The sequence below is a fragment of the Lithobates pipiens genome, unplaced genomic scaffold, assembly GCF_037356315.1.
Source record: "Lithobates pipiens isolate NorthernLeopardFrog02 unplaced genomic scaffold, aLitPip1_a1.2 Scaffold_27, whole genome shotgun sequence".
In the NCBI taxonomy this organism is placed as follows: Eukaryota; Metazoa; Chordata; class Amphibia; order Anura; family Ranidae; genus Lithobates; species Lithobates pipiens.
Genome location: NW_027507788.1, coordinates 71955746 through 71979812, shown reverse-complemented (window position 1 = coordinate 71979812; position 24067 = coordinate 71955746).

Sequence of the window (24067 nt, the reverse complement as noted above, 5' to 3'; positions counted from 1 at the left end):
CTGTACCTCTTGTCCCACCTGTCAGTTGACCGCTCCGGCGACCCATTTCCGGAGCCCGTTGGTCCCTCTGCCCATAATTGAGGTCCCATTCGAGAGGATAGCCATGGATATAGTGGGTCCCTTGGTAAAGTCGGCTCGAGGTCATTCTTACATACTAGTGATCCTCGACTATGCCACTCGATATCCTGAGGCGCTACCCCTGCGGAATACCTCCTCTAAGGCTATTGCACGGGAGTTATTCCAGTTGTTTACACGGACAGGTTTTCCCAAGGAAATACTCACAGACCAGGGCACCCCGTTTATGTCGAAGGTTATGGCTGATGTATGCAAACTGTTCCGGATTAAACAGCTGCGCACATCGGTCTACCATCCCCAAACAGATGGATTGGTAGAACGTTTTAATAAGACCCTTAAGTCTATGCTCAAGAGAGTGGTACAAAGGGATGGGAAAGACTGGGACTGCCTGTTACCAGCTCTCCTGTTTGCTATCCGAGAAGTGCCCCAGGCCTCCACTGGGTTTTCGCCCTTGGAATTGGTATATGGGCGGAGACCTCGCGGATTACTGGACTTTGTTAAAGCAGAATGGGAAAGTGAATCAATTCAGCATAAAAGTGTTCTTGAATATGTCTCTCAAATGCAGGAGAGGATCCGAACGGTGATGCCGCTAGTTAAGGAACACTTACAAAAAGCCCAGGAGGCTCAACGACGGGTCTATAATAGGGCAGCCAAAATTAGGAACTTCCAAGTGGGGGATCGAGTAGCAGTGTTGATTCCCACTGTGGAAAGTAAATTCTTGGCCAGATGGCAAGGCCCTTTCGAGGTTGTAGAAAAAGTGGGAGAGGTAAATTATAGAGTCCACCAGCCAGGCAAGAGGAAACCCTTCCAGATATATCATGTAAACTTGTTAAAGCCCTGGACAGACAGGGAACCAGTGACCTCCCTGGCTAGTACAAAACTTGAGCCTCGGGTTGGGGTGGAGAGTGTCCAAGTAGCAAATACCCTGTCTAAAACCCAAAGTCAGCAGGCAAAGGAGTTCTTGCAGAGAAATAAAGAAAAATTTTCAGACTTGCCAGGGCTCACTAGTGTTATAGAGCATGATATTGTCACAGAACCAGGAGTCAAAGTTTTTGTCCGGCCCTACCGCATCCCAGAGGCTCAAAGGAAGGCCGTTTCAGAGGAAGTTAAAAAGATGTTAGACCTAGGGATTATTGAGGAATCGCAGAGTGAGTGGTCGAGCCCGATTGTGTTGGTACCGAAGCCCAACGGGACTCTGCGATTCTGCAATGATTTCCGGAAACTTAATGAAGTTTCCCGGTTTGATGCCTACCCCATGCCCCGGGTAGATGAGCTTATCGAGAGACTAGGTCCAGCCAGGTATATCACTACGTTAGACCTTACCAAGGGGTATTGGCAAATACCGCTGACTAAGGCCGCTAGAGAGAAAACAGCTTTTTCTACCCCAGAGGGGAGTTTTCAGTACAAAAGGATGCCTTTTGGATTGCAAACTGCTCCAGCCACGTTCCAGAGAGCAATGGATAGGATTTTACGACCTCACCGGAAGTATGCCTCAGTATACTTGGACGATATAGTCATTTTTAGCCAAGACTGGGAATCACATTTGCCCAAAGTGCAGGCAGTGCTGGACTCTCTTTGGAAGGAGGGGTTTACAATAAACCCTGAAAAATGTGCTTTGGGAATGGAGGAGGTGAAATACCTGGGTTATATCGTGGGTAGAGGGGTAGTGAAACCTCAGGTCAACAAGATAGAGGCTATACAGAATTGGCCCCGCCCCCTCACAAAAAAGCAGGTACGTGCATTCCTGGGCATGGTGGGATACTACAGGAGGTTTGTACCCAACTTTGCCACATTGGTGGCTCCGTTGACCGATCTGACTAAGGGTCGGAAATCGGTCATGGTGGAGTGGAATGCAGACGCTGAGAAGGCTTTTTTGGAGCTCAAGTCGGCACTGTGCCAACACCCTGTCCTGGTAGCACCTAATTTTTCAGAAGAGTTTGTTGTCCAGACTGATGCTTCCGATGTAGGATTGGGAGCGGTGTTGTCACAGGTTATTCATGGCGAGGAACACCCGATAGTCTTCCTCAGCAGGAAGTTAACACCAGCAGAGAAAAACTATGCCATAATTGAACGAGAGTGTCTGGCCATTAAGTGGGCTCTGGAATCCCTCAGATATTACCTTTTGGGGAGGAAGTTTAGGTTGATTTCTGACCATGCCCCTTTAACATGGCTGAGACAGGGAAAAGGGACTAATGCCAGGGTTACCCGGTGGTTCCTGGCACTCCAGGAATTTAAATTTGTGGTGGAGCATAGGCCCGGGAGACTGCATCAAAATGCAGATGCCCTCTCCCGAGTCCATTGTTTGAGCTCCACTGTTGCCTCCACCTCCTTGGCGTTGGGGCACAGGGGGGGATATGTAATGGACGCCGTGGCTGGGTCCTGGAAGGACGCTATATTTCCCCTCTGTTTGGGTTGTGCTCTCTTTAAGGGAATAAAATTGATTAACCCACCTGTTAAGGAAGTGTCTTTAAAAAGCAAGACAGGAAGTTGTAGATGGGTGTGGAGGAGTGGAGAACACATGGTGTTTGGTGTTTGTTCTGGGTTACAGCAACTGAAGTGGACAGCAGTGTCCTGTTTGGAAGGCTCCTGGCAGGGGAAGCTACCTGCCAGCAAGATCAAGCTCTGTTTGGATAGAGACAGCTATTCTGAACTGTGCAAGTCGGTGAGACTAAAAACTTTTTCCTTTGTGTTTTTGGCTGCTGTAAAGCGATTTAAGTTTAATAAACCCTTTGTTGTCACACAGAGCTGCACCGCAGCTTGCTATGGGGGGCACTCCACAGGAGGGAGGAGCCAGGAGCGCTGAAGAGTGACCCGAGAAGAGGAGGATCAGAGCTGCTCTGTGCAAAATCATTACACAGAGGGGCAGCAGCGTCATGACGTAGGACGCGGGTTCCGGGGGAGGAAGCAGTGAGAAGCCGGCCGGAGCGAGAGGACGGCGTGCTGTGCGAGGGACAGCTGGAGTAGTGAGAGGCTCCAGCTGGAGGAAACATCCATCCCGGTGTCATCTTAGACGCCACCGCTCCGGAGACCGGCCCCCCCTCCCTCGCTGGAAGCCACACGGGAAACAGGCTAAATGAAGATGCAAACCAGGCTCCCTGTGTCCCAGCTGTCTTTTTTCTCTCCCCCCCTCGCCGCTCGGGACGCCGCTAGCATATAGCGGTGAGAAGGGCTCTTAACCACCGTAACCCTAAAACGAAGGAGAGGACTGAAAACAGATGGCAACGTGGATCAGATAAGCAATGATGATTTTGGGATTGTGTAGTTTTGATCTTGCAGTTGCGCTGAAGGTTTTTTAAAAAAAAAAGTGCTTGAACGGTCATTGCTAGAGTTGCTGGGTCAGGGGAGTGAATGAGCATTCCAAAAATAGCGGTGCGATTATGCAAAACCTAAATGCTGATCTGTGGAAAGTTGCAATGGTAATGACATCTCACTTGAGGCTTTAACTGAAAACCTAGCCTGGTTGGGCAACACAGTGGGGGACTATACTAAATATTTGGTGTGCAAACTCTTCTCAGACCCCAAAAGAATAAGGCACGGCGGCTGTGGGGGATATCTAATTTAATGTTTTTTTTGGTCTGTTTGTTTTTTTTCTCTCTCTCTCTTTTTCCTCAATATCTGATGATCTGATACGAGGTGGACATAAGGTGGTAAAAACGGGCTTGGGGACTCCGCTGGTGTGTGTCTCCCTCTGTGCTCTCTTCTGGTCCTATCGGCCCGGACTAAAAAGCAAACTATCCTGTATGTTTATTTAAATAAGTGCGGCAGAGTTCTATATCCTAATTGGGCAGTCTTGAAAGTCCCCCCCTTAAAACCTAGGAGTGCAGGGGAGGGTGGAAGGCTCTATTTAAGGAGGACACAACGTGGTGGGGGTCCCGTCTCACGTATTGTGAGATAATTTAAAAATTTGTAATCCTAGTGCAATAAAATGAATAAATCCTCCAAACAGAATGGACGAAGAGGGGGCCTTAAAACCCCAAAAAGCACAACGGACAGCACAATTAAGCAATATTTGACCCCAGGGGGAAGCCCAAAAGGGGAGGGGGCGGAAGAAATACCCCCGAACACAGGAAAAAAGAAGGGTCAAGATAAAAAACAGGAGAAAAGTAGGGAACACTCAAGGGATGATCTCACAACTGAAAATGAAATGGAGTCGAGTAGAGATGGTGAGCACCAGGGAGTAGACCTGCCTCTAACTCAACAAGTTCTGAGAGAAATGCTATCTAATCTTGAAGTCGCAATTAAATCAGAAATTGCTTTATTGCGAGGAGATTTGGGCCACCTATTAAACAGAGTGGAAGAAGTGGAGTCTAATATGGATAAGCAAGCCCTAGAAATAGAAAGAGTAAAAGATCATATTAAATTAATTAACCAGAATCAGAGGAAAATCTTGTATCAATTAGAGGATCAAGAAAATAGAAATCGCAGACAAAATTTAAGGATACGTGCAGTTCCTGAAAGCAAGCAAGAAGACCTGAGAGAGATTGTTAAAAACGTATTTAATCCACTCCTGGGCAGAGGAGAGGATGGATTCCCCAAAATTGAAAGGGTCCATCGTGTAGGTAGATTAAGGAACGGAGGATCAAACAAGCCTCGGGACATTATCGTAAAATTCAGATTCTGTGAAGATAAAGATGAGATATGGTCAAAATTAAAGGGGAGAGAGATTTTAAACTATGCAGGAGCAGATCTACAAGTTTTCCCTGACTTAGCCGCAGAGACTTTGACTAGAAAGCGGCTGTTGAAACCGTTGTTAGAGCTGATGAAAATGCAGAACATTCGTTATAGTTGGGGGTTCCCGGCCTGTCTTATAGGATTCAAGGATGGCAAGACAGCTAGGCTGCGTTTTCCCGATGAGTTGCTAGATTTCTGTGAGAGTTTGGGTATCCAGGCACCGGCTTTGCCAGGCTGGATAGAAGGGGACCCGGGGGTGTCGGGGGGAAGAGGGGGGTGGCTGGGAGGAGGGGAGAGAAGTATGTGAAAGTATGTCTAAGTATCTGTGTGGAGGGGGGGGCCGGTCTGACCACCCCACCCCACCCCCTTGGAAATTCCTTGGGGGGGGGAAGAGGGGGTGGGAAGGCCGAAAACTGTTCTGTACCCTAGAATCTATAGGACTTATCGAGGGTCGGGATTACCGGATCACTCGGTGGGCCAAGGGCCAGATCTAGGCCGGGGGATGGGGGGTGGGGGGATGGAGTGGGAGGAGGTGGGGGGAGGGGTGGGTGGAGGGGAGAGGTGGGGGGGGAGGGAGGGGGGGGGTTAGGGGGTAGGGAAAGGGAGAAACAGGGGGGGGGGAGGGAAGGAAAACCTATGGTAGAGGAGGTAAGAAAGATATTTTTATTAGGTAATCTAGAGTTTTAATAACGCAAGCCATAAACTTTATGTCATATAATGTCAAAGGGTTAAATTCGCCTAGTAAGAGGCATAAGATATTGAAGGAATTGAGGTTTTATAAAGCAGAGGTAATTTTTTTACAGGAAACCCATTTTTCTCATAAGGCTAATATTAAGTTATATTCAAGGGAGTTTCCCGTGTGGTACTACGGCGATGCGATAACAAGTAGAGGAAGGGGAGTAGCTATTGGTTTCTCAAAGAAGATACAGTTTAACTTAGAAGATAGAATGGTGGACCCGGAGGGAAGGTATCTAATTCTGAGAGGGAAATTAAGAGATACGGAATGCACACTGATTAATATTTATGCCCCTAACAGGGATCCTACAAAATACTTAGAGGGCCTCTTGGGGAAACTAAGAGATTTTGGGAAAGGACCAGTAATCTTGATGGGGGACCTGAATTTTTGTGTTGATCCGGGATTGGATAGTACGTCCAGGGCACAGGGGACTAGTAAGGTGCAATTAAAAAGAATAAAACAAAAACTTCATAATTCTCAATTAGTAGACGTTTGGAGAATACAGCATCCAAATGAGAAAGATTTCACGTTCTACTCCCCTGTGCACAGGACGTATTCCCGGATTGACTATATCCTTGTAGACCATAGAATTCTGGAAATGGTGGTAGAGACCTCAATTGGGGTGGTCTCACTCTCCGACCATGCCCCCGTTAAGATGAAGTTGCAACTAAGGGGAGGAGAGCGCAAGCCCTTCACTTGGAGGCTAAATGAAGGTTTGATTCAGGATGCAGAAGGAGAGGAGAAGATTAGCAAAGAATTGGAACAATATTTTTCGATTAATAATACTGGACATATTTCAAGTCAGAATTTATGGGAGGCCCACAAAGCCTACATTAGGGGGATCCTGATATCAATGGGGGCTAGAAGGAAAAAGGAGAGATCGGAAAAAATTAAAACATTGATAGAAGAAATATTTAGAATAGAGCAGCAACATAAAAAATACCCGAACCAGGATAAGGAAATTTTTCAAAAATTAGTAACCAAACGGGAGGAATTAAGAACTTTGATGGAACAGGAAACTCAAAAAACGTTTAATCAATTAGCTAGGGATAGGTACTATGGGGATAATAAACCCACTAAATATTTAGCAAAAAGATTACAGAGGGCTAAATCCAGGAACTATATAGGAAAAATTCAGTCAAGTAAAGGGGATATGGTCTATGGAACAAGCGAGATCGCGGAAATATTTAGGGGGTACTATGAAAAGTTATATGCAGTTGACCAGCCTATAGGACTCAAGGTTGAAGAAAAGGAACTAAAAATAGAGGAATATTTGGAAAGAGCCCGATTGACAAAAATTTCAGGAATAGAAATGGAAATCTTAGAAAAACCCATCTCAGAGGAGGAATTAAATAAGGCTCTGATGGACTCAGCATCTGGTAAAAGTCCAGGACCAGACGGGTTCCCTGTATTCTATTTTAAGAAATTCAGGGGGTTGCTAATCCCCCACTTATGTAACTACCTGAATAATCTAGGGACCGAGTATGAGCTGAGTGAAGAGGCGAGGACTGCTTCTATAACGGTTCTACGGAAGGAAGGGAAAGAAGAGACTGTGTGCTCTAATTTCAGGCCTATTTCGTTATTGAATGCCGATACAAAGCTGTTTGCAAAAATTTTGGCCAGTAGAATGAAGATTTTAATGAAGTCATTAGTCCATCCAGACCAAGTGGGTTTTGTATCCGGAAGGGAGGGGAGGGATAACGGAGTGAGAACATTGCTCCTTATGTCCAGGGGTGAGGGGGGAGGGGCCCCGAGTCTACTCCTGTCGATAGATGCCCAGAAGGCCTTCGACAGGGTAGACTGGGGGTTCATGTTTAGAACCCTGGAGAGGATGGGCGTGGGACCTAAAATGATCCAAAGGATTAAGACCCTTTATTATCACCCAATTTCCAGGATTAAGATCAACGGTACGCTTTCTTTACCTTTTGAGATGAAAAATGGCACAAGGCAGGGGTGTCCTCTCTCACCCCTGCTGTTTGTGCTATCCCTAGAACCTCTTCTTGCCTCGATTCGCAATGATCTACAGATCAAAGGAATCTTAATAGGACAAGAAGAGCATAAATTGGCTGCGTTTGCTGACGATGTGCTATTCTACATTAGGGAGCCAAGTAGTACGATGCCTAAACTAATGGAAGCTCTAGCATATTATGGCCAACTTTCGAATTTTAAAATTAATATTGCCAAATCAGAGGTACTTAATATCAATACGGGCGAACTCGAAAAAAGGGGGCTTCAAAAAAGATTCTGTTTTCCCTGGCGAAAGGCGATAAATTACTTGGGAATAAAACTTACAATCCCATTAGAGAATTTATTTAAATTAAATTTTGTTCCATTACTAGATGAAATTAAAAAAGAATGTAATAGGTTGGTTAATAGACCCCTGACTTGGTTAGGACGTATTACTAGTCTAAAGATGTTTATTGTCCCTAAGATTCTTTATAAAATCCAAATGATCCCCATAGAGATACCGAAGTTTTTTTTTTCGAAGATCAAAACCCTGTTAGGGGGATTCATTTGGAACAAAAAAAAGCCTAGAGTCTCCTTCAATATCCTGAAGCGAAGTAAACTTAAAGGGGGACTTGCGGTACCAGATATACAACAGTATTATAATGCTATCGTACTGTCGAGATTAATAGAGTGGGTAAAAGGTAATAATGAAGAAAAAAGATGGGTTAACATAGAGAATGAGTTGAGTAAAACACAGTTAAATAAAATAGTTTGGAATCCGCCTAAATACAGGACATTGGATATTGGCACTAGTATACTGACACAAAACACACTTAGGGTTTGGGATAGGGTTTATAAGCATTTAAATAAACAATACAATTCGCCACTTTTAGAATTAAAAGAAAATGAATATTTCCCGCCAGGGTTAAAAATAAATAGCGGGAATTGGTTGAAAGAAAAGGCACAGGTGCGGGATATTATAAAAGGGGGAAAGATTTTGACACTACACGAGATGAAACACAAAGGGGACCTAGGTAAAATAGACGAGTGGAGATATCTCCAGCTGGCTCACTTTATCAGGAGCCTACCACAGCCATTAAAAACAGAGGAGGAGTGGTCACCCCTGGAGAAGCTTTGCTTGGCAGAAGACTCCAGGGGAACGATCTCTAAGCTGTATGGGCTCCTGGCTGAGGAAGGGGAGCTGGAGAGTCTACCCTATATGCAGAAATGGGAAATGGATATGGGAACACTGTGTGATAATAACACTAAGAGGAAAATTTTTAAACTTTTACATAAATCTGCAGTTGATAGCAGAACAGTAGAAATGAACTATAAACTTATTTCTAGATGGTACGCTACCCCAGATAAAATACATAAAATAGATCCAAGTAAATCAGGGGACTGTTGGAGAGGATGTGGGGAAGTAGGAACAATGGCCCATCTGTGGTGGAAATGCCCCAAAATAAAGGAATATTGGAAAAGAATATTACATCATATAAGAGAAATTACAAATATCTCAATCCCCGAGGATCCATGGGTGGTCTTATTTCATGGTACGAGGGAGGAAACGAAAAAATATCAGAATTCTTTGGTACCACATCTTTTAAATGCAGCCAAGAGACTGATACCAAAGAATTGGCAAAATGAGGAAAGCCCAGCAACATGGGAATGGATCGATACTGTGGAAGAGACTTACCGGATGACCAGGCGAAGGGAAAGCCAGGAGGATAGGGGACAGACAGGAGTAGAGCTATGGCATGAGTGGAAAAAATTCAAAAAATCATGGAGCTACGCGGAACATGTTAGATTCTGAGAAGGTTGGAACTTCTACGCATAGGTGGTGGGAGAGGGTGGGTGGGGGGAGAGGGGGGGGTGGGATGTAAGGGAGTGAAGAAGGGGAGAAACGGTAGGGTTGAATTATATAATGTTTTCCCCTTGTTTGCTTTGTTCTGTTGGTATACCTTTCCCTCCAGATAACAGTAGCTTTCCCCTTTTTTTTTTGTATGTGAGGGAGGGAGGAGGGAAAAAAAAAAAAAAAAAAAAAAAAAAAGTGGAAATCTATGTTTGGGATTTCAATTAGAAAATAAAGGCTACAATGATGTGGAAATGAGGATAACGTATATGAACGTTAATCTGATTGGACCTCATGAATAATTCGCTGAAGTAGCCAAAAAAAAAAAAAAAAAAAAAACCCTTTGTTGTGAGCAAAGCCTGTGTCCTGCGATCTACCTGGTCCCCCGAACATTACAATATATATATATATATATATATATATATATATATATATATATATATATATATATATATATATTTATTCTCGAATTGGAATATTAATCATAGGATGAGGATGAATAAAGACATTTGTGATAACTCTGTGTGAATATAAGCAGCAAAGCAACTTCACTTTTCTTGCATTATGAAGAAGAAAAGAATGTGCTATATTAAAAAAACACAAAATTAGCAGCATGACGAATATGCTAGCTTCAATACGAACACTAGTTTTACAAGAAAGAGCATTTCCGCCCTGTAAATCCTTTCTGGGCATGCACCATTCTTAGTCCGTTGGACTAGCATACTGACGACTGTATTGTCCGCTGAAACCAAAGTACGACGGAAAGATTGTTGTGCAAACCGAAATTCTTAGTACTCCGGACTGCACGCTGAAAAAGTCAGCTGAAGCCCACACATGAGCGGATTGTCCGTTGAAATGTGTTTCAACGGACTAAGTACGTCATACAGTTCGATCGTGTGTACGCGGCATTACTCTAGCAGGGTATCATCATCAGAGCCTTAAAAACGCTGGCCATCCTCATGGAGAATGTACCCAACACGATGCTCAAACAGTTCAGAGGACTCCTCAGCAAGACATGGTGGGGATAGGGAAGAAGTGACTGATGCCATTGAGACAAGGGAAGATGCCACGTTGGCAGCTGCTTTGCCAGTACCCAGAGCCTGGGTGAGAGAGGATGAGGAGGATGAGGAGGGCTTGGTCATCCACTCTACCAAGTCTTCCGCATGTTGCGGCTCAACACGTCCAGCTTCCGAAAATAAGGACAAGCGTGTCCCATGGCCACATGCTGATGAGGATGAACCGTGCCCACGACCAGCACTGTTGCCTCTAGACACAGAGCCTCTTTTATTGGCTTGTGACTGTCTGCCTATCCTTGTTGGCCTTCCAGACATTTTAATGGCCTGCAGGGAGATGTAGCTGCACAAAGCTGGGATGTATATACTGATTATACTGCAGCTAGCAGAATCAACTGGCTGCCTGTAGTATTATTACTATAAGAATCCCAGCAATTGGGGTAGCTTTAGGTGTACACTGTGCAGATGGCACAATACACTGACTGTAAATGCTGCATCTGCCTGCGGATAGGATCACCAGAACACCAGCAATTGGGGTAGCTTTAAGTGCACACTGTGCAGATGAAACAGTACACTGACTGTAATTGTTGCAGGTGCCTGCTTATGGTATAGGATCACAAGAACACCAGCAAATGGGGTAGCTTTAAGTGCACACTGTGCAGATGATACAGTACACTGACTGTACTTACTGCAGCTGCCTGCGGATAGGATCAGCAGAACCCCAGCAATTGGGGTAGCTTTAGGCGTACACTGTGCAGATGACACAATACACCGACAGTAATTACTGCAGCTGCCTGCCTGTGGTATAGGATCTGAAGAACACCAGCAATTGGGGTAGCTTTAAGTGCGCACTGTGCAGATGAAACAGTACACTGACTGTAATTGTTGCAGGTGCCTGCTTATGGTATAGGATCACAAGAACACCAGCAAATGGGGTAGCTTTAAGTGTACACTGTGCAGATGATACAGTACAGTGACTGTACTTACTGCAGCTGCCTGCGGATAGGATCAGCAGAACCCCAGCAATTGGGGTAGCTTTAGGTGTACACTGTGCAGATGACACAATACACAGACTGTAATTACTGCAGCTGCCTGCGGTATAGGATCAGCAGAACACCAGCAATTGGGGTAGCTTTAAGTGCACACTGTGCAGATGGCACAATACTCCGACTCTATTTGCTACAGCTGCCTGCGGATAGGATCAGCAGAGCACCAGCAATTTGGGTAGCTTTAGGCATAAACTGAGCAGAAGGCACACTACACCGACTGTAATTGCTGCAGCTGCCTGCCTGTGGTATAGGATAAGCAGAATACCAGCAATTGGGGTAGCTTTAGGTGTACACTGTGCAGGTGGCACAATACACCAACTGTAATTGCTACAGCTGTCTGTGTTATAGGACCAGGAAAACACCAGCAATTGGGTAGCTTTAAGTGTACACTGTGCAGGTGGCACAATACACCAACTTCAATTGCTACAGCTGCCTTTGGTATAGGACCAGTAGAACACCAGCAATTGGGGTAGCTTTAGTTGTACACTGTGCAGGTGGCACAATACACCCATTGTAATTGCTGCAGCAGCTGCCTGCCTGTAGTATACGATCAGCAGAACACCAGCACTTTGGGTAGCTTTAGGTGTACACTTTGCAGGTGGCACAATACACCAACTGTAATTGCAACAACTTCAAATGAAATTCAAAAACACTGTCTCTCCATCTATCTCTCTCCGCCGACGCAACGCACTAAACAAAGCCGCCGCGTTTTTTTCTCCATTTTTTCCGTGCTGTGATTGGCCAAAGGATGCGGGTCATAGTGCATGCTTGTCAATCATCAGCCAGCAATGCACTGCGATACCGCAGTGAATTATGGGCCGTGACGCGCCACTGGAATTTGGAGCGAACGGACCATAATGTTTGGAATTTGTTGAACAGTCAAACAGCCGATGTTCGAGTCGAACATGGGTTCGACTCAAACACAAAGCTCATCCCTAGTCTGGAGCCCATCAGAGTACCCGAGAACCTGTCACCAGCCCATCAGAGTACTTGAGTACCTATTACCAGCCCATCAGAGTATCCGAATACCTGTCTGCTGCCCAACAGAGTACCCTAGTACCTATCACCTGCCAATCAGAGTACTCGAGTACCTGTCACCAGCCTATCAGAGCACCCAAGTACCTATCTGCAGCCCATCAGAGTACCCCAGTACCTATCTACAGCCCATCAGAGTACCCAAGTACCTGTCACCAGCCCATCAGATTACCCACTTAACTGTCACAAGCCAATCAGAGTATCCGAGTACCTGTCACCAGCCCATCAGAGTACCATAGTACCTGTCACAACCCCTCAGATTACCCAAGTACCAGTCACCAGCCGCCCATCTTAGTACCCAAGTACCAGTCACCAGCCAATCAGAGTACATTAGTACCTGTCTGAAACTTCTAGCCAAGTTTGTGACAGGTGACTGGGTCATTGTAAGTAAGATTGCAGAAGGAGACAAGGATGAGAAGTATCTTTTTATTTATATTTTTAAAGTGTATTTTCCAACTAGCTAAGAAAGTGAACAGGACACATGGTTGGGTCTACTCTGAGTCTCCACTGAGCTCTAGTGCCCCAGCAATGAAAGCGGTGTATGATATATAGGCATCTTGGTGTGAGGAGTTTTTGACAAACTAGTAAAATCCAAACAGACACATGACAATAAAATTTAACAATACATTTGTAGAGGGTAAAATTAATTATAATTTTAAAAAACACTCTGGTTCCTGCCAGTTTTGGTATCGGGATAACTAGATAGCCCACAGGCGTGTCTCAGCTTTAGTTTGGTATTAATGTGGATCTACAGCTTATAAGGTAATTCCCCTAAGGCAAGGGGTTCATGTGTGCTGGTGAATCTCGTCCCAGCATCTTATGTCACGGCAGATTATTTGATGGCGTGAGAGAAGGTAAGAATGACAGGGACAGCTGGAAGGGAATTGCTTGTACACAGTGGGGGCTTGAGCTTATGAAACGATTGAACAATTTCTCATCCATTGAGGTTGGGATGTTTTCATGTAACTGTTGAAGCTACAAGGAAGTTTCCACAATCCAAGGGTGATTCCTGGGATTTCATAAGTAAATATTGCTATACCTGGATCGGGGATACTGGTGAAAAAGTTCAGGCCCATATGGATAAGGCTAAGAAACCTAAAAGGCAAAGCCAGAGCTATAGCTAGTGAAGTTTGGAATCCTTTTAAGGGTCTGGGAATCTGGGGGCGTTTAATTTTTATTGTTGCAGCGGATCATAGTTGAAGGAAGTAGGGGTATATTTACTCATGTTGTTTTTTTTTTTCTCATGTTCTATATGCTGTGCTACTGTGGCCTGATTGGACGCGTGACCGGAGCAGATGAGCACATCTTCCTCAATGAGATGCCCAAGAAGCCCGACCCAGGAACAAGACACAGAGGATCCCAGACCGACCAGCGACTAATACTGCTCACCATGTCATCCCTCCTGAAGAAGAGAATCTACATGTCAAGCCGTGTTTTCCTTTTTATGTACTCATATGGACTGTAAGGACTGATTAATTTCCAGGTGTAAGAAGAAGATCAAGATTCATTGAGGGACACATGGGAGCATATGACAAAAAAGGAAAGACTGTTGTGGAAATTTGATTGTATAACATTTATGTGAACCTTTTATAGGTCATAAGGATGGAACTGAGAACGTAAGGAGGATGGTCATGTCTGTTCATTGGGATGAATGGGTTGGAAGGTAAGCTAAGGCAGTGGTCATCAACCCTGTCCTCAGGGCCCACTAACAGGCCAGGTTTGCAAGATAACTTAAACACATCACAGGTGATATAATTTGCTGCTCAGTGATTGCAGTGTTCTAGTCTGCATCTCCCCAAGGTAATACATAAAACCTGGCCCGTTAGTGGGCCCTGAGGACAGGGTTGATGACCACTGAGCTAAGGTATTATATAATTAAGATGGAAATGTGATGTGGAAGTAGATGTGGCTGTGTACATTGCATACAGCCAGATTGCTATGTCAGCTGCCCATGAAGTCACCATTGCCCTAGTGGAGTGAGCTTTAAGGCCCTCAGGTATTTGAATCTGCTGTAGGTTTTTTGATGATCTTCACCAACCACAAAGCAATGGTCAGAGGGGAGGCCGCCTGTCCCCTTTTTTTTATTCTTTTATTAGCATGTGTAAAAAAAAAAAAGAGGTGGATAGCAGAAGTGGAAGGGCCGTCTATAGCAGATATTGCCTATATTGTTAAATGTTCAGTCGTTTTCTGGGATGGGGGTACCGTTCACTTCGCAAATATATTCTCGTGTACCAGTAAAGTACCACCAGGGCCTCCATTTATAAGGGAAAGCTTCTTCCGTATTGTAAAGGGTGGCCCTCCGTTCCTCCATCTGGAGGATGTGATTGACTTTGGAGTACCACAAAACTCTGGAGGGGGGCTGGGGTTGTCTCCACAGCGCTGGGATGCAAGCCTGCGCAGCATTTAAGAGTTGCATCGTGAGGGTCTTTTTGTATTTCCTAATGGATCTCTCGGTTAGGTGTAGGAGGCACGCCGCTGGGTTATCTCGGTTACCTCTGTCCAAAAGTTCCTTAATGCCGGGCATGTCTAGAAAATGTGGCCCATAGTCCCTGTCTCCACATCGCACCTCCAACAGGTATCTGGGATCGTTCTGTTAATTTTGTGCAGTATGTACGGGACCCTATATCAGCGTGAAACTATCTTATACCCCGATTCCTGGTATTGGCTCGTAATGGAGGCTTTATGTGCTAGAGTTAAGATTTTCCCTATCTGCTGTGGAGTAAATTCAGTGCCCAAGTCTTTCTCCCATTGGCAGATAAACGGTGGGGTCGACTCTGTTCAGAAGGTTGTACAAAAGGGAGAGGACATGTCGTACTGGTTCACCCTTATGGCAGATGAATTCAAAGTGTAGGGATGAGCCGAACACCCCCCCCCGGTTCGGTTCGCACCAGAACTTTCGAACGGCCCCCAAATTCGTACAAACTTTAGAACCCCATTGAAGTCTATGGGACTCGAACGTTCGAAATTAAAAGTGCTAATTTTAATGGTTAATATGCAAGATACTGTCCTAAAAAGGGTTTGGGGACCTGGCTCCTGCCCCAGGGGACATGGGTCGATGCTTAAAATGTTTTTAAAAATGGCCGTTTTGGCGGGAGCACTGATTTTAATGACGAGTAAAGTGATAAAAAAAAGTGAAATATTCCTTTAAATATCGTGCCTGGTGGGTGTCTATAGTATGCATGTGAAGTGCCACGTGTTTCCCGTGTTTAGAACAGTCCCTGCACAAAATGACATTTAACTGAAATAACGTCATTTAAAACTGCTTGCGGTTTTAATGTTATATCTGGTTCCGGCAATATGGATGAAAATCATTGAGAAAAATGGCATGGGTAGCCCCCCTGCCCATTACCAGCCCCTTTGGGTCCTGTACGGATATTAAGGGGAACCCCGTACCCATATTAAAAAAAGGAAATACATGTGGCCCCCAGGCCCTATATACTCAGAACAGCAGTATACAGGCGGTGCAAACAAGACAGGGACTGTGTAGCTTTGTTGTGTTAAGTAGAATCTGTTTGTAATTTTCAACTGGTACATTTTTAAAGTGTAACTCCAGTCAAAAAATCTATTTTTAAGCTTTTTGGAAAACATAGGGAAGGGTTTTCACCCCTGTATAATTTGTTTTGCCGTCCGTCTTTTTTCATCTCACTTCCTGTTGTCTCCTTCCATTTGCAAGTAGGAGACATATGTAAGTTGGATGTTTGAAAGTAGGGGCCTGCTCTATATGCTCTGCAGAAATGGCGGAACAAGGTGTTGGTGTTGCCACAACATTGTAAGCCCTCAAAGTGACTCTTGGTGGGCGCTGGAGCACCCTGCTGTGAACGATTATATCAAGAATTGTAATTACATGCCATTGTTGAACAGTGGTAGAAAAATTGGGCCTTTGGTGGTTGTGGTGCTGGGGCTGGTGCAACAACACTATAAGTCCTCATAGTTACTTTCGGTGGGCACAGGAAGGGCCCTGCTGTGAAATATTATATCAAGAATTGTAATTATATGCCCCTGTTAAACAGGGGCTGAAAAATTGGGCCTTAGGCACTGGTGCTGGTGCCACGACACTGCAATCTCTCCCATATACTCTAGTTGTAGTGCAGGAATGAGCCCGGCTGCAAAGCATTGCATCAAAAATTGTAATTAAACGCCTCTGTTAAACAGGGGCTGAAAAATTGGGCCTTAGGCACTGGTGCTGGTGCCACGACACTGAAACCTCTCCCATATACTCTAGTTGTGGTGCAGGAATGAGCCCTGCTACTAAGCATTGCATCAAAAATGGTAATTAAACACCCCTGTTAAACAAGGGTTGAAAAATTGGGCTGGTGGCATCACCCAGAACCAAAAATGTTCTTCCAACATATCAGCAGAGGAGGAAGAGGATAGACAATCAACAGAACAGGACAGTCACTCAGCATCAGCATAGGCAGTCTTGAAGGGATGTGATATTTCAAAAAAAAATATTTGGTTACATCAGCTTCAGGTGCTTGGTAGCTGTGGGTGATCCAAGATTGAGTCATCTTGATGAAGGTCAGTTGATCAACTGAGTCAGTGGACAGGCGCACCCTATGATCGGTAACAAAGCCACCAGCAGCACTGAAGGTGTGTTCCGAAAGAACGCTGGATGCAGGACAGGCCAGTAGCTCAATTGCATACTGTGCAAGCTTTGGCCAGTAATCCATCCTCAAGACCCAGTAAGCCAGGGAATTTTCAGTGGGGAAGGTGTCCAAGTCTGACCTTGCCCCTAGGTATTCCTGCACCATGTAAATCAGACGCTGGCGATGGTTGCTGGAACCGATCATACCTTGGGGCTGCGGACTAAAAAATTGTCTGAACGCATCGGTCAAACGGCCACCTTTTCCACCGCTCCTTCTGACCGATGCCTCAGCAACACATTGTCCAGGACCAGGAGTTTGTAACCTCCCAGTCTCTGGGAACGCGTTGCACAGACCTTTCTGCAAGGCCTCCCGGAGATGTCTCATCCTATGCTCCCTCTGCGATGGCAAGATAAGGTCGGCAACCTTACTCTTGTACCGTGGATCAAGGAGAGTGGCCAGCCAGTAATGGTCCCTCTCCTTGATCTGAAGAATACGAGGATCAAGGCGCAGGCTTTGCTGGATCAGGGAGGCCATGCAGCATAGGTTAGCTGAGGCATTCGGTCCGGAGTCCTCTGGTCACTAAGGACAACATGATCTGCAGCCACCTCCTGCCAGCCACGTACAAGTCCACGGGTTTCTTGGGACTGTAAATCATCCCTACAAGACTGCTGCTGCTGCTGATGCTGAGTGCCAGCCTCCACCTCCATGCTGACACAATCATCCTCCTCCTCCTCCTCATCCTCTTCCTGTGTGATGGGTGGGACAGCAGGAACACTGTCTGGATAAAGGGGGCCTTGAGAGACAAAGAAGTCCTCCTCTTCCTGCCTCTGTTCTGCCTCAAGTGCCCTGTCCATTATTCCACGCAGCGTATGCTCCAAGAGGTGGACAAGAGGTACAGTGTCACTGATGCATGCACTCTCACTGCTCACCATTCTTGTGGCCTCCTCAAACGGTGACAGGACAGTGCATGCATCCCTGATCATGCCCCACTGGCGTGGTGAGAAAAAAACGAGCTCCCCTGACCCTGTCCTGGTGCCGTAGTCGCACAGGTACTCATTGATGGCCCTACGCTGCTGCGTGTGCAGCCGCTGCAGCATGGCCAATGTTGAGTTCCACCTGGTGGGCATGTCACATATAAGGCGGTTCTTGGGCAGGTTCAACTCCTTTTGGAGCTCAGTCAGCTGAGCACAGTCATTAAATGATCAGTGGAAATGCACACAGACTTTCCTGGCCTGCTTCAGGACATCCTGTAAGCCCGGGTACCCGCCCAAGAACCACTGCACCACCAGGTTAGGGACGTGAGCCAGACAGGGCACATGGGTCAGTTGTCCCTGTCGGAGGGCGGAGAGGAGGTTGGTGCCATTGTCGCAAACCACCATTCCTGGCTTAAGCTGGCGTGGCGTCAACCACCTCTCGGCCTGCCCCTGCAGAGCTGACAAAACATCTGCCCCAGTGTGGCTCCTGTCCCCCAAACAAACCAGCGCAAGCACGGCATGGCATCGTTTTGCCTGCGTACTTGCGTAGCCCCTGGAATGCCTACGGAGCACCGCTGGTTCTGAGGACAGAGCACTGGAAGAGGCCATGGAGGAAGAAGAAGAGGAGGGGGTGAAGGAGAGAGGTGTGTCACAACCAATAGTAGCATTTTGAAGGCGTGGGGGCGGAACAACCTCCAACACTACTGCACCTTGTCCTGCATCCTTCCCAACTGACAGAAGAGTGACCCAGTGGGCCGTGAAAGACAGGTAACGTCCCTGTCCATGCCTGCTGGACCATGAGTCAGCGGTAATATGCACCTTACCGCTGACCGCCCTGTCCAGCGAGGCAAGGACATTGCCTTCCACATGCCGGTAGAGAGCCGGAATCGTCTTCCATGAGAAAAAGTGGCGTTTGGGGACCTGCCACTGAGGAACCGCACATTGTACAAACTCACGGAAGGGGGCCGAGTCTACCAACTGAAAAGGCAGCAGTTGAAGTGCTATAAATTTAGCCAAGCTAGCATTCAACCGCTGGTCATGTGGATGGCTGGGAGTGAACTTCTTTCGGCGGTCCAGCAGCTGGGGCAGGGACATTTTCCTGCTATAATCGGACATGGGTGTACTGCTAGCAGTGTGCCCGTAAGCACTTGGCTGTGACACACCTAATTCTACACCTTCATTCCTCTCAGAGCAGGTTTCAGAGAGGACTGAAGGTCTAGTGGGGTTGGAGATCCCAGCTGATGAGGAGCAAGGAGAGGTCCGCTTTGTTCTTTGGTGTGGGTTTTTGAGGTACGCTTGCCAACGAGCTGCATGGCAGGTCAACATATGTCTGGTCAAGCATGTGGTGCCCAAGCGGCTGATGTTTTGGCCACGCAAGATACACTTGAGACATATGTTGCAAATAGCAGTGGTGCGATCTGATGCACTCATCTCAAAAAAGGCCCACACCAAAGAACTTTTAGAATAACGCGCAGAGGCAGCGCCCTGCACAGGCGGAGCTCTGCAGTGTGATTCAGTCGGTGTGCTGCCCCTAAGCTGGCCCCCGGAGGGCATCCTGTCTCATTGGACATGTGCCTCCTCCTCCTCCTTTCTACCAGGCACCCACGTGGAGTCAGTGCCCTCATCTTCCCCTCCCTCTTCATAGCTGGAGAAAACCTGGCAGTATGCTGCAGCTTGTTGAACATGACTGCCAGATTGCTGTCATTCTTGAGCATTCCCTCTCTCTGCGCTCACGCTACTGCCTTCCTCTAGCTGAGTATCATCATCAGAGCCTACAAAACACTGGGCATCCTCCTGGAGCATGTACCCAACACTCTGCTCAAAGAGTTCAGGAGACTCCTCAGGAGGACGTGGTGGGTCTAGGGAAGGAGTCACTGATGATGACATTGAGAGGAGGGAAGACGATGCATTGGCAGCTGCTTTGCTAGTACCCTGAGCCTGGGTGAGGGAGGAAGAGGAGGATGAAGAGGGCTTGGTCATCCACTCTACCAAGTCTTCGGCATGTTGCGGCTCAACATGTCCAGCTGCCGAAAAGAAGGACAAGCGTGTCCCATGGCCACGTGCTGATGATAATGATGCACCGCGTCCACAACCAGCACTGTTGTCTCTAGACACAGAGCCTGCTTGCCATCTTTTATCGGCTCACGCCTGTCTGCCTCTCCTTGCTGGCCTTCCAGACATGGTAATGGCCTGAAGGAAGATGGGAAAACCAGAAATAGGATAGTGTATATTGTGCTGGAGGCACACACAACACCCACTCCTGCAGATGGCAGATGGCAGATGGCTCAATTAGAGAAGAGCTATGTAGGTGGATATAACGGTGTATACTGAGGTCAGGGCACTCAGACTGCACGCACAATCTCCTACAGCTGGCTGCAAGCTCTATTTAAAAAGAGCAAGATAGCTATCTATATAAGTGTATATAACGGGGTATTCTGCGGTCAGGGCACGCAGACAGCACGTACAATGTCCTACAGCTGACTGCAAGCTCTATTTAAAAAGAGCAATATAGCTAGCTATATAGGTGGATATAGCGGTGTACACTGCGGTCAGGGCACGCAGACAGCACGCACAATCTCCTACAACTGACTGCAAGCTCTATTTAAAAAGAGCAATATAGCTAGCTATATAGGTGGATATAACGGTGTATTCTGCAGTCAGGGCACGCAGACAGCACGCTCAATCTCCTACAGCTGACTGCAAGCTCTATTTAAAAAGAGCAAAATAGCTAGCTATATAGGTGGATATAATGGTGTATTCTGCAGTCAGGGCACGCAGACAGCACACACAATCTCCTACAGCTGACTGCAAGCTCTATTTAAAAAGAGCAATATAGCTAGCTATATAGGTGGATATAACGGTGTATTCTGCGGTCAGGGCACGCAGGCAGCACACACAATCTCCTACAGCTGACTGCAAGCTCTATTTAAAAAGAGCAAGATAGCTAGCTATATAGGTGGATATAACTGTGTATTCTGTGGTCAGGGCAAGCAGACAGCACGCACAATATCCTACAGCTGACTGCAAGCTCTATTTAAAAAGAGCAATATAGCTAGCTATATAGGTGGATATAGCGGTGTACACTGCGGTCAGGGCACGCAGACAGCACACACAATCTCCTACAGCTGACTGCAAGCTCTATTTAAAAAGAGCAAGATAGCTAGCTATATAGGTGGATATAATGGTGTATACTGCACTACAGAAGAGCAAGAAAGCAAAATCGGTCGATAACGAACGGTGTATACTGTGTTGAAGATACACAGAACACCCACTAACTCCTACAGACGCCAACACACTACACAAGGCCGCCACGCTGGCGGCCTTATATAGTGTGGGGTGTGCACTACACAGCCTGAGCTATGATTGGCCACAGGCATCCTGCCTGTGGTCAATCATGGCTCTCCTCGCTGCCGGCGCTGTGATTGGCCAAGCATGCGGGGGTCACAGTGCATGTTTGGCTAATCACGAGCCAGCAATGCACTGCGATGGCCACGTGTATTGTGGGCCGTGAGCGCAACACGAATTTGGCACGAACGGCCCATAACGTTTGGTATTCGCCGAACAGGCAAACAGCCGATGTTGGAGCCGAACGCATGTTCGACTCGAACACGAAGCTCATCCCTATCAAAGTGTGTCAGGGCTCGTGGAGTGTAGGGACCCTTTTGTATGGCCCGAAGAAAATGGCGAAGTTGGTATGTACTGAACAAGTCAAGCGGAGGGTCAGTAAGCTCTGTGACAGTTTGTGTGGTCAGAAGGCCATACCTCTCCTAAGCGATGTTTCCCTCCCACCGTCAGCTGTCGTAGTCTCTTGTTGGTAAATCCCAGTGGGAATTCAGGATTTCCTATAATGGGAGTCATGTGGCGGAACAGTCTCCGTACTACAGATAGCGTAGCTCCCACCAGGGGGTGATCCATAAGATCTTTTGGGGGGGAGGACATAAGCCATGGAGAAGTCAACAAGGGGATGGACACATCCTCGATCTCCATCTCCACCCATTGTTTGTGCGTCTGTTTGCAGTGCCAGTCTACAACTTTCGCCAGAAGAGTCGCCCTGTAGTATTGACGGAGATCGGGGAGGCCCAAGCCTCCTCTCTCTTTCGATCTGGCTAGTAGTTGCAGACGGGCTCTCGGCAGTTTTTGCGCCCAGATGAAGTCCCTGAGTAAGACCTTCGGTTGTGTAAAGAAATTTGGGGGTATCCAAATGGGCAGCGTTTGGAACAAGTATAAAATCTGTGGGAGAGCAAAATCCCACTTCTTCCGGGACTATAAACGTGAATTGGTTTTCTTTTTTTTTTTTGTTTTTTTTTTTGTTTTTTTTTTCTCTGATACCCTGGTAGACCCCCCCCCCCCCCCACCCCTCCCTGCTTTCCCTTCACCTTCCTCCCCTTCCCCCTCTTTAACACCTCTTTTTTAGACCGTTTTTGGTTCTGACTTGAGTTGACTATTCCTGTATTCTTCATGTTTTATGAACATCTTTTGATTTTTCATACCCACCGTATGGTTTTCTCGGCCTTTTGAGTTCTATGGTCGGAACAAGGGGTAACGGTAACTATACTCTAGATTGGTTATAGTTACTAAGTTCATAACGAGCACGACGCAGCCTGGGTTTCCTGGGTTCATCTAGGGGACTCAGTCTCCGTTGCTATTTTTGGCTAATAGGTTGGACCCTCAAAATTTTATGTATTTTGTCTAAACTCTAACGGACTATCCAGGTCTGGGTTGGGTGGGGGGGCTCCCTGCCACAGCAAGAGCCCTTTTCGGGGTGGTAGGGGGCCTTCGGACACTTTGCCCAGGTCCGTTTGCAATAGGGTGCAGGTGTGAGATGCACCCCCAATAACAATACTGAGCAATGACAATTGGCTATCCAAGTGATCTCTAACGGTCCAACCTATCTGGATGGCTGGAATCCATACATGGTCGTTATCCTTGAAGTTGTTACCCTTTTTCTGTTGTTACCCCAAATTGATCTACTGATATACCAACCCAGTTCCTGACCACTGTTCAATACATGTACGGTCTTGTTAACCCATCTGTTTTTCATATATGATTCAAATTATAAAGGGTTGATATTTTCCGACACCATATGCCTTTTGTTAGACAGTCTTACTTTACTATCACTAGTCTAATGTATCACAGCTTGATGTTGTATGCCTGACTTGTCTTGTTATTCTACTGTTTTGTTTTGCATAAAATCAATAAAAATATTGAAAATAAAATCTGTGGGAGAGCCGTCATTTTGAACACATTACAACTTCCGAACCAAGTCAGGGTTAGGGCATGCCAGTTTCCCAGGTCTGATTTCAGTCTGCGCAAAAGAGGGTTAAAATTAAGCAGGTACAACCGCGACAAGTCCACCGCGATGTCAACGCCCAAGTAACGTATGGATTCGTCCGCCCAGTGGAATGGAAAAGGCGAGCGGAGACCTTGGACTTCATTATCTGGGACCGAGACATTCAACTTGGAGCAATTGATCTTATAGTTCGACAGGTTGCCGTATTGCCGGAGAGCTTCTAGTATGTTTGGGAGCGAGGTATGTGGCTTGGAAGCAAAAAAGATTAAGTCATCCGCGTACGCCGCGATTTTATGGTGTGCAGATGATTTTTGTATGCCAGCAATATTCGGGTCGTTCCTAACATGACACATCAGTGGTTCCAATGTCAGAATAAAGATTAGGGGGGACAGGGGACACCCCTGCCTCGTCCCGTTCACAATTGAAAAGGATTCCGAGCACCACTCGTTTACACGGACTGCTTCCAACGGTTTTGAGTATAGCAACATTAACCATTTCAACATGTTGGGGCCAAGGCTGATGTGTTCCTGGGTGGCCCACATAAAATGCCAGGCCACCCTGTCAAAGGCCTTTTCAGAGTCCATGGACAGCATAAGGAGGGGGCCTCCTTGGACACATGAATGAGGTTGAGCACTCGGACCGTATTATCTCTCACCTCCCGCATTGGGACAAACCCCACCTGGTCAAAGTGGATCAAATTCGGGATATATGGTATTAATCTGTTCGAAAGAATCTTTGCGAAGAGTTTCAAGTCAACATTCAGGAGCGCTATGGGGCGGTAATTTCCACATTGGGACAAATCCTTCCCTTCTTTGGTAATCAATGATATGAACGCCCGC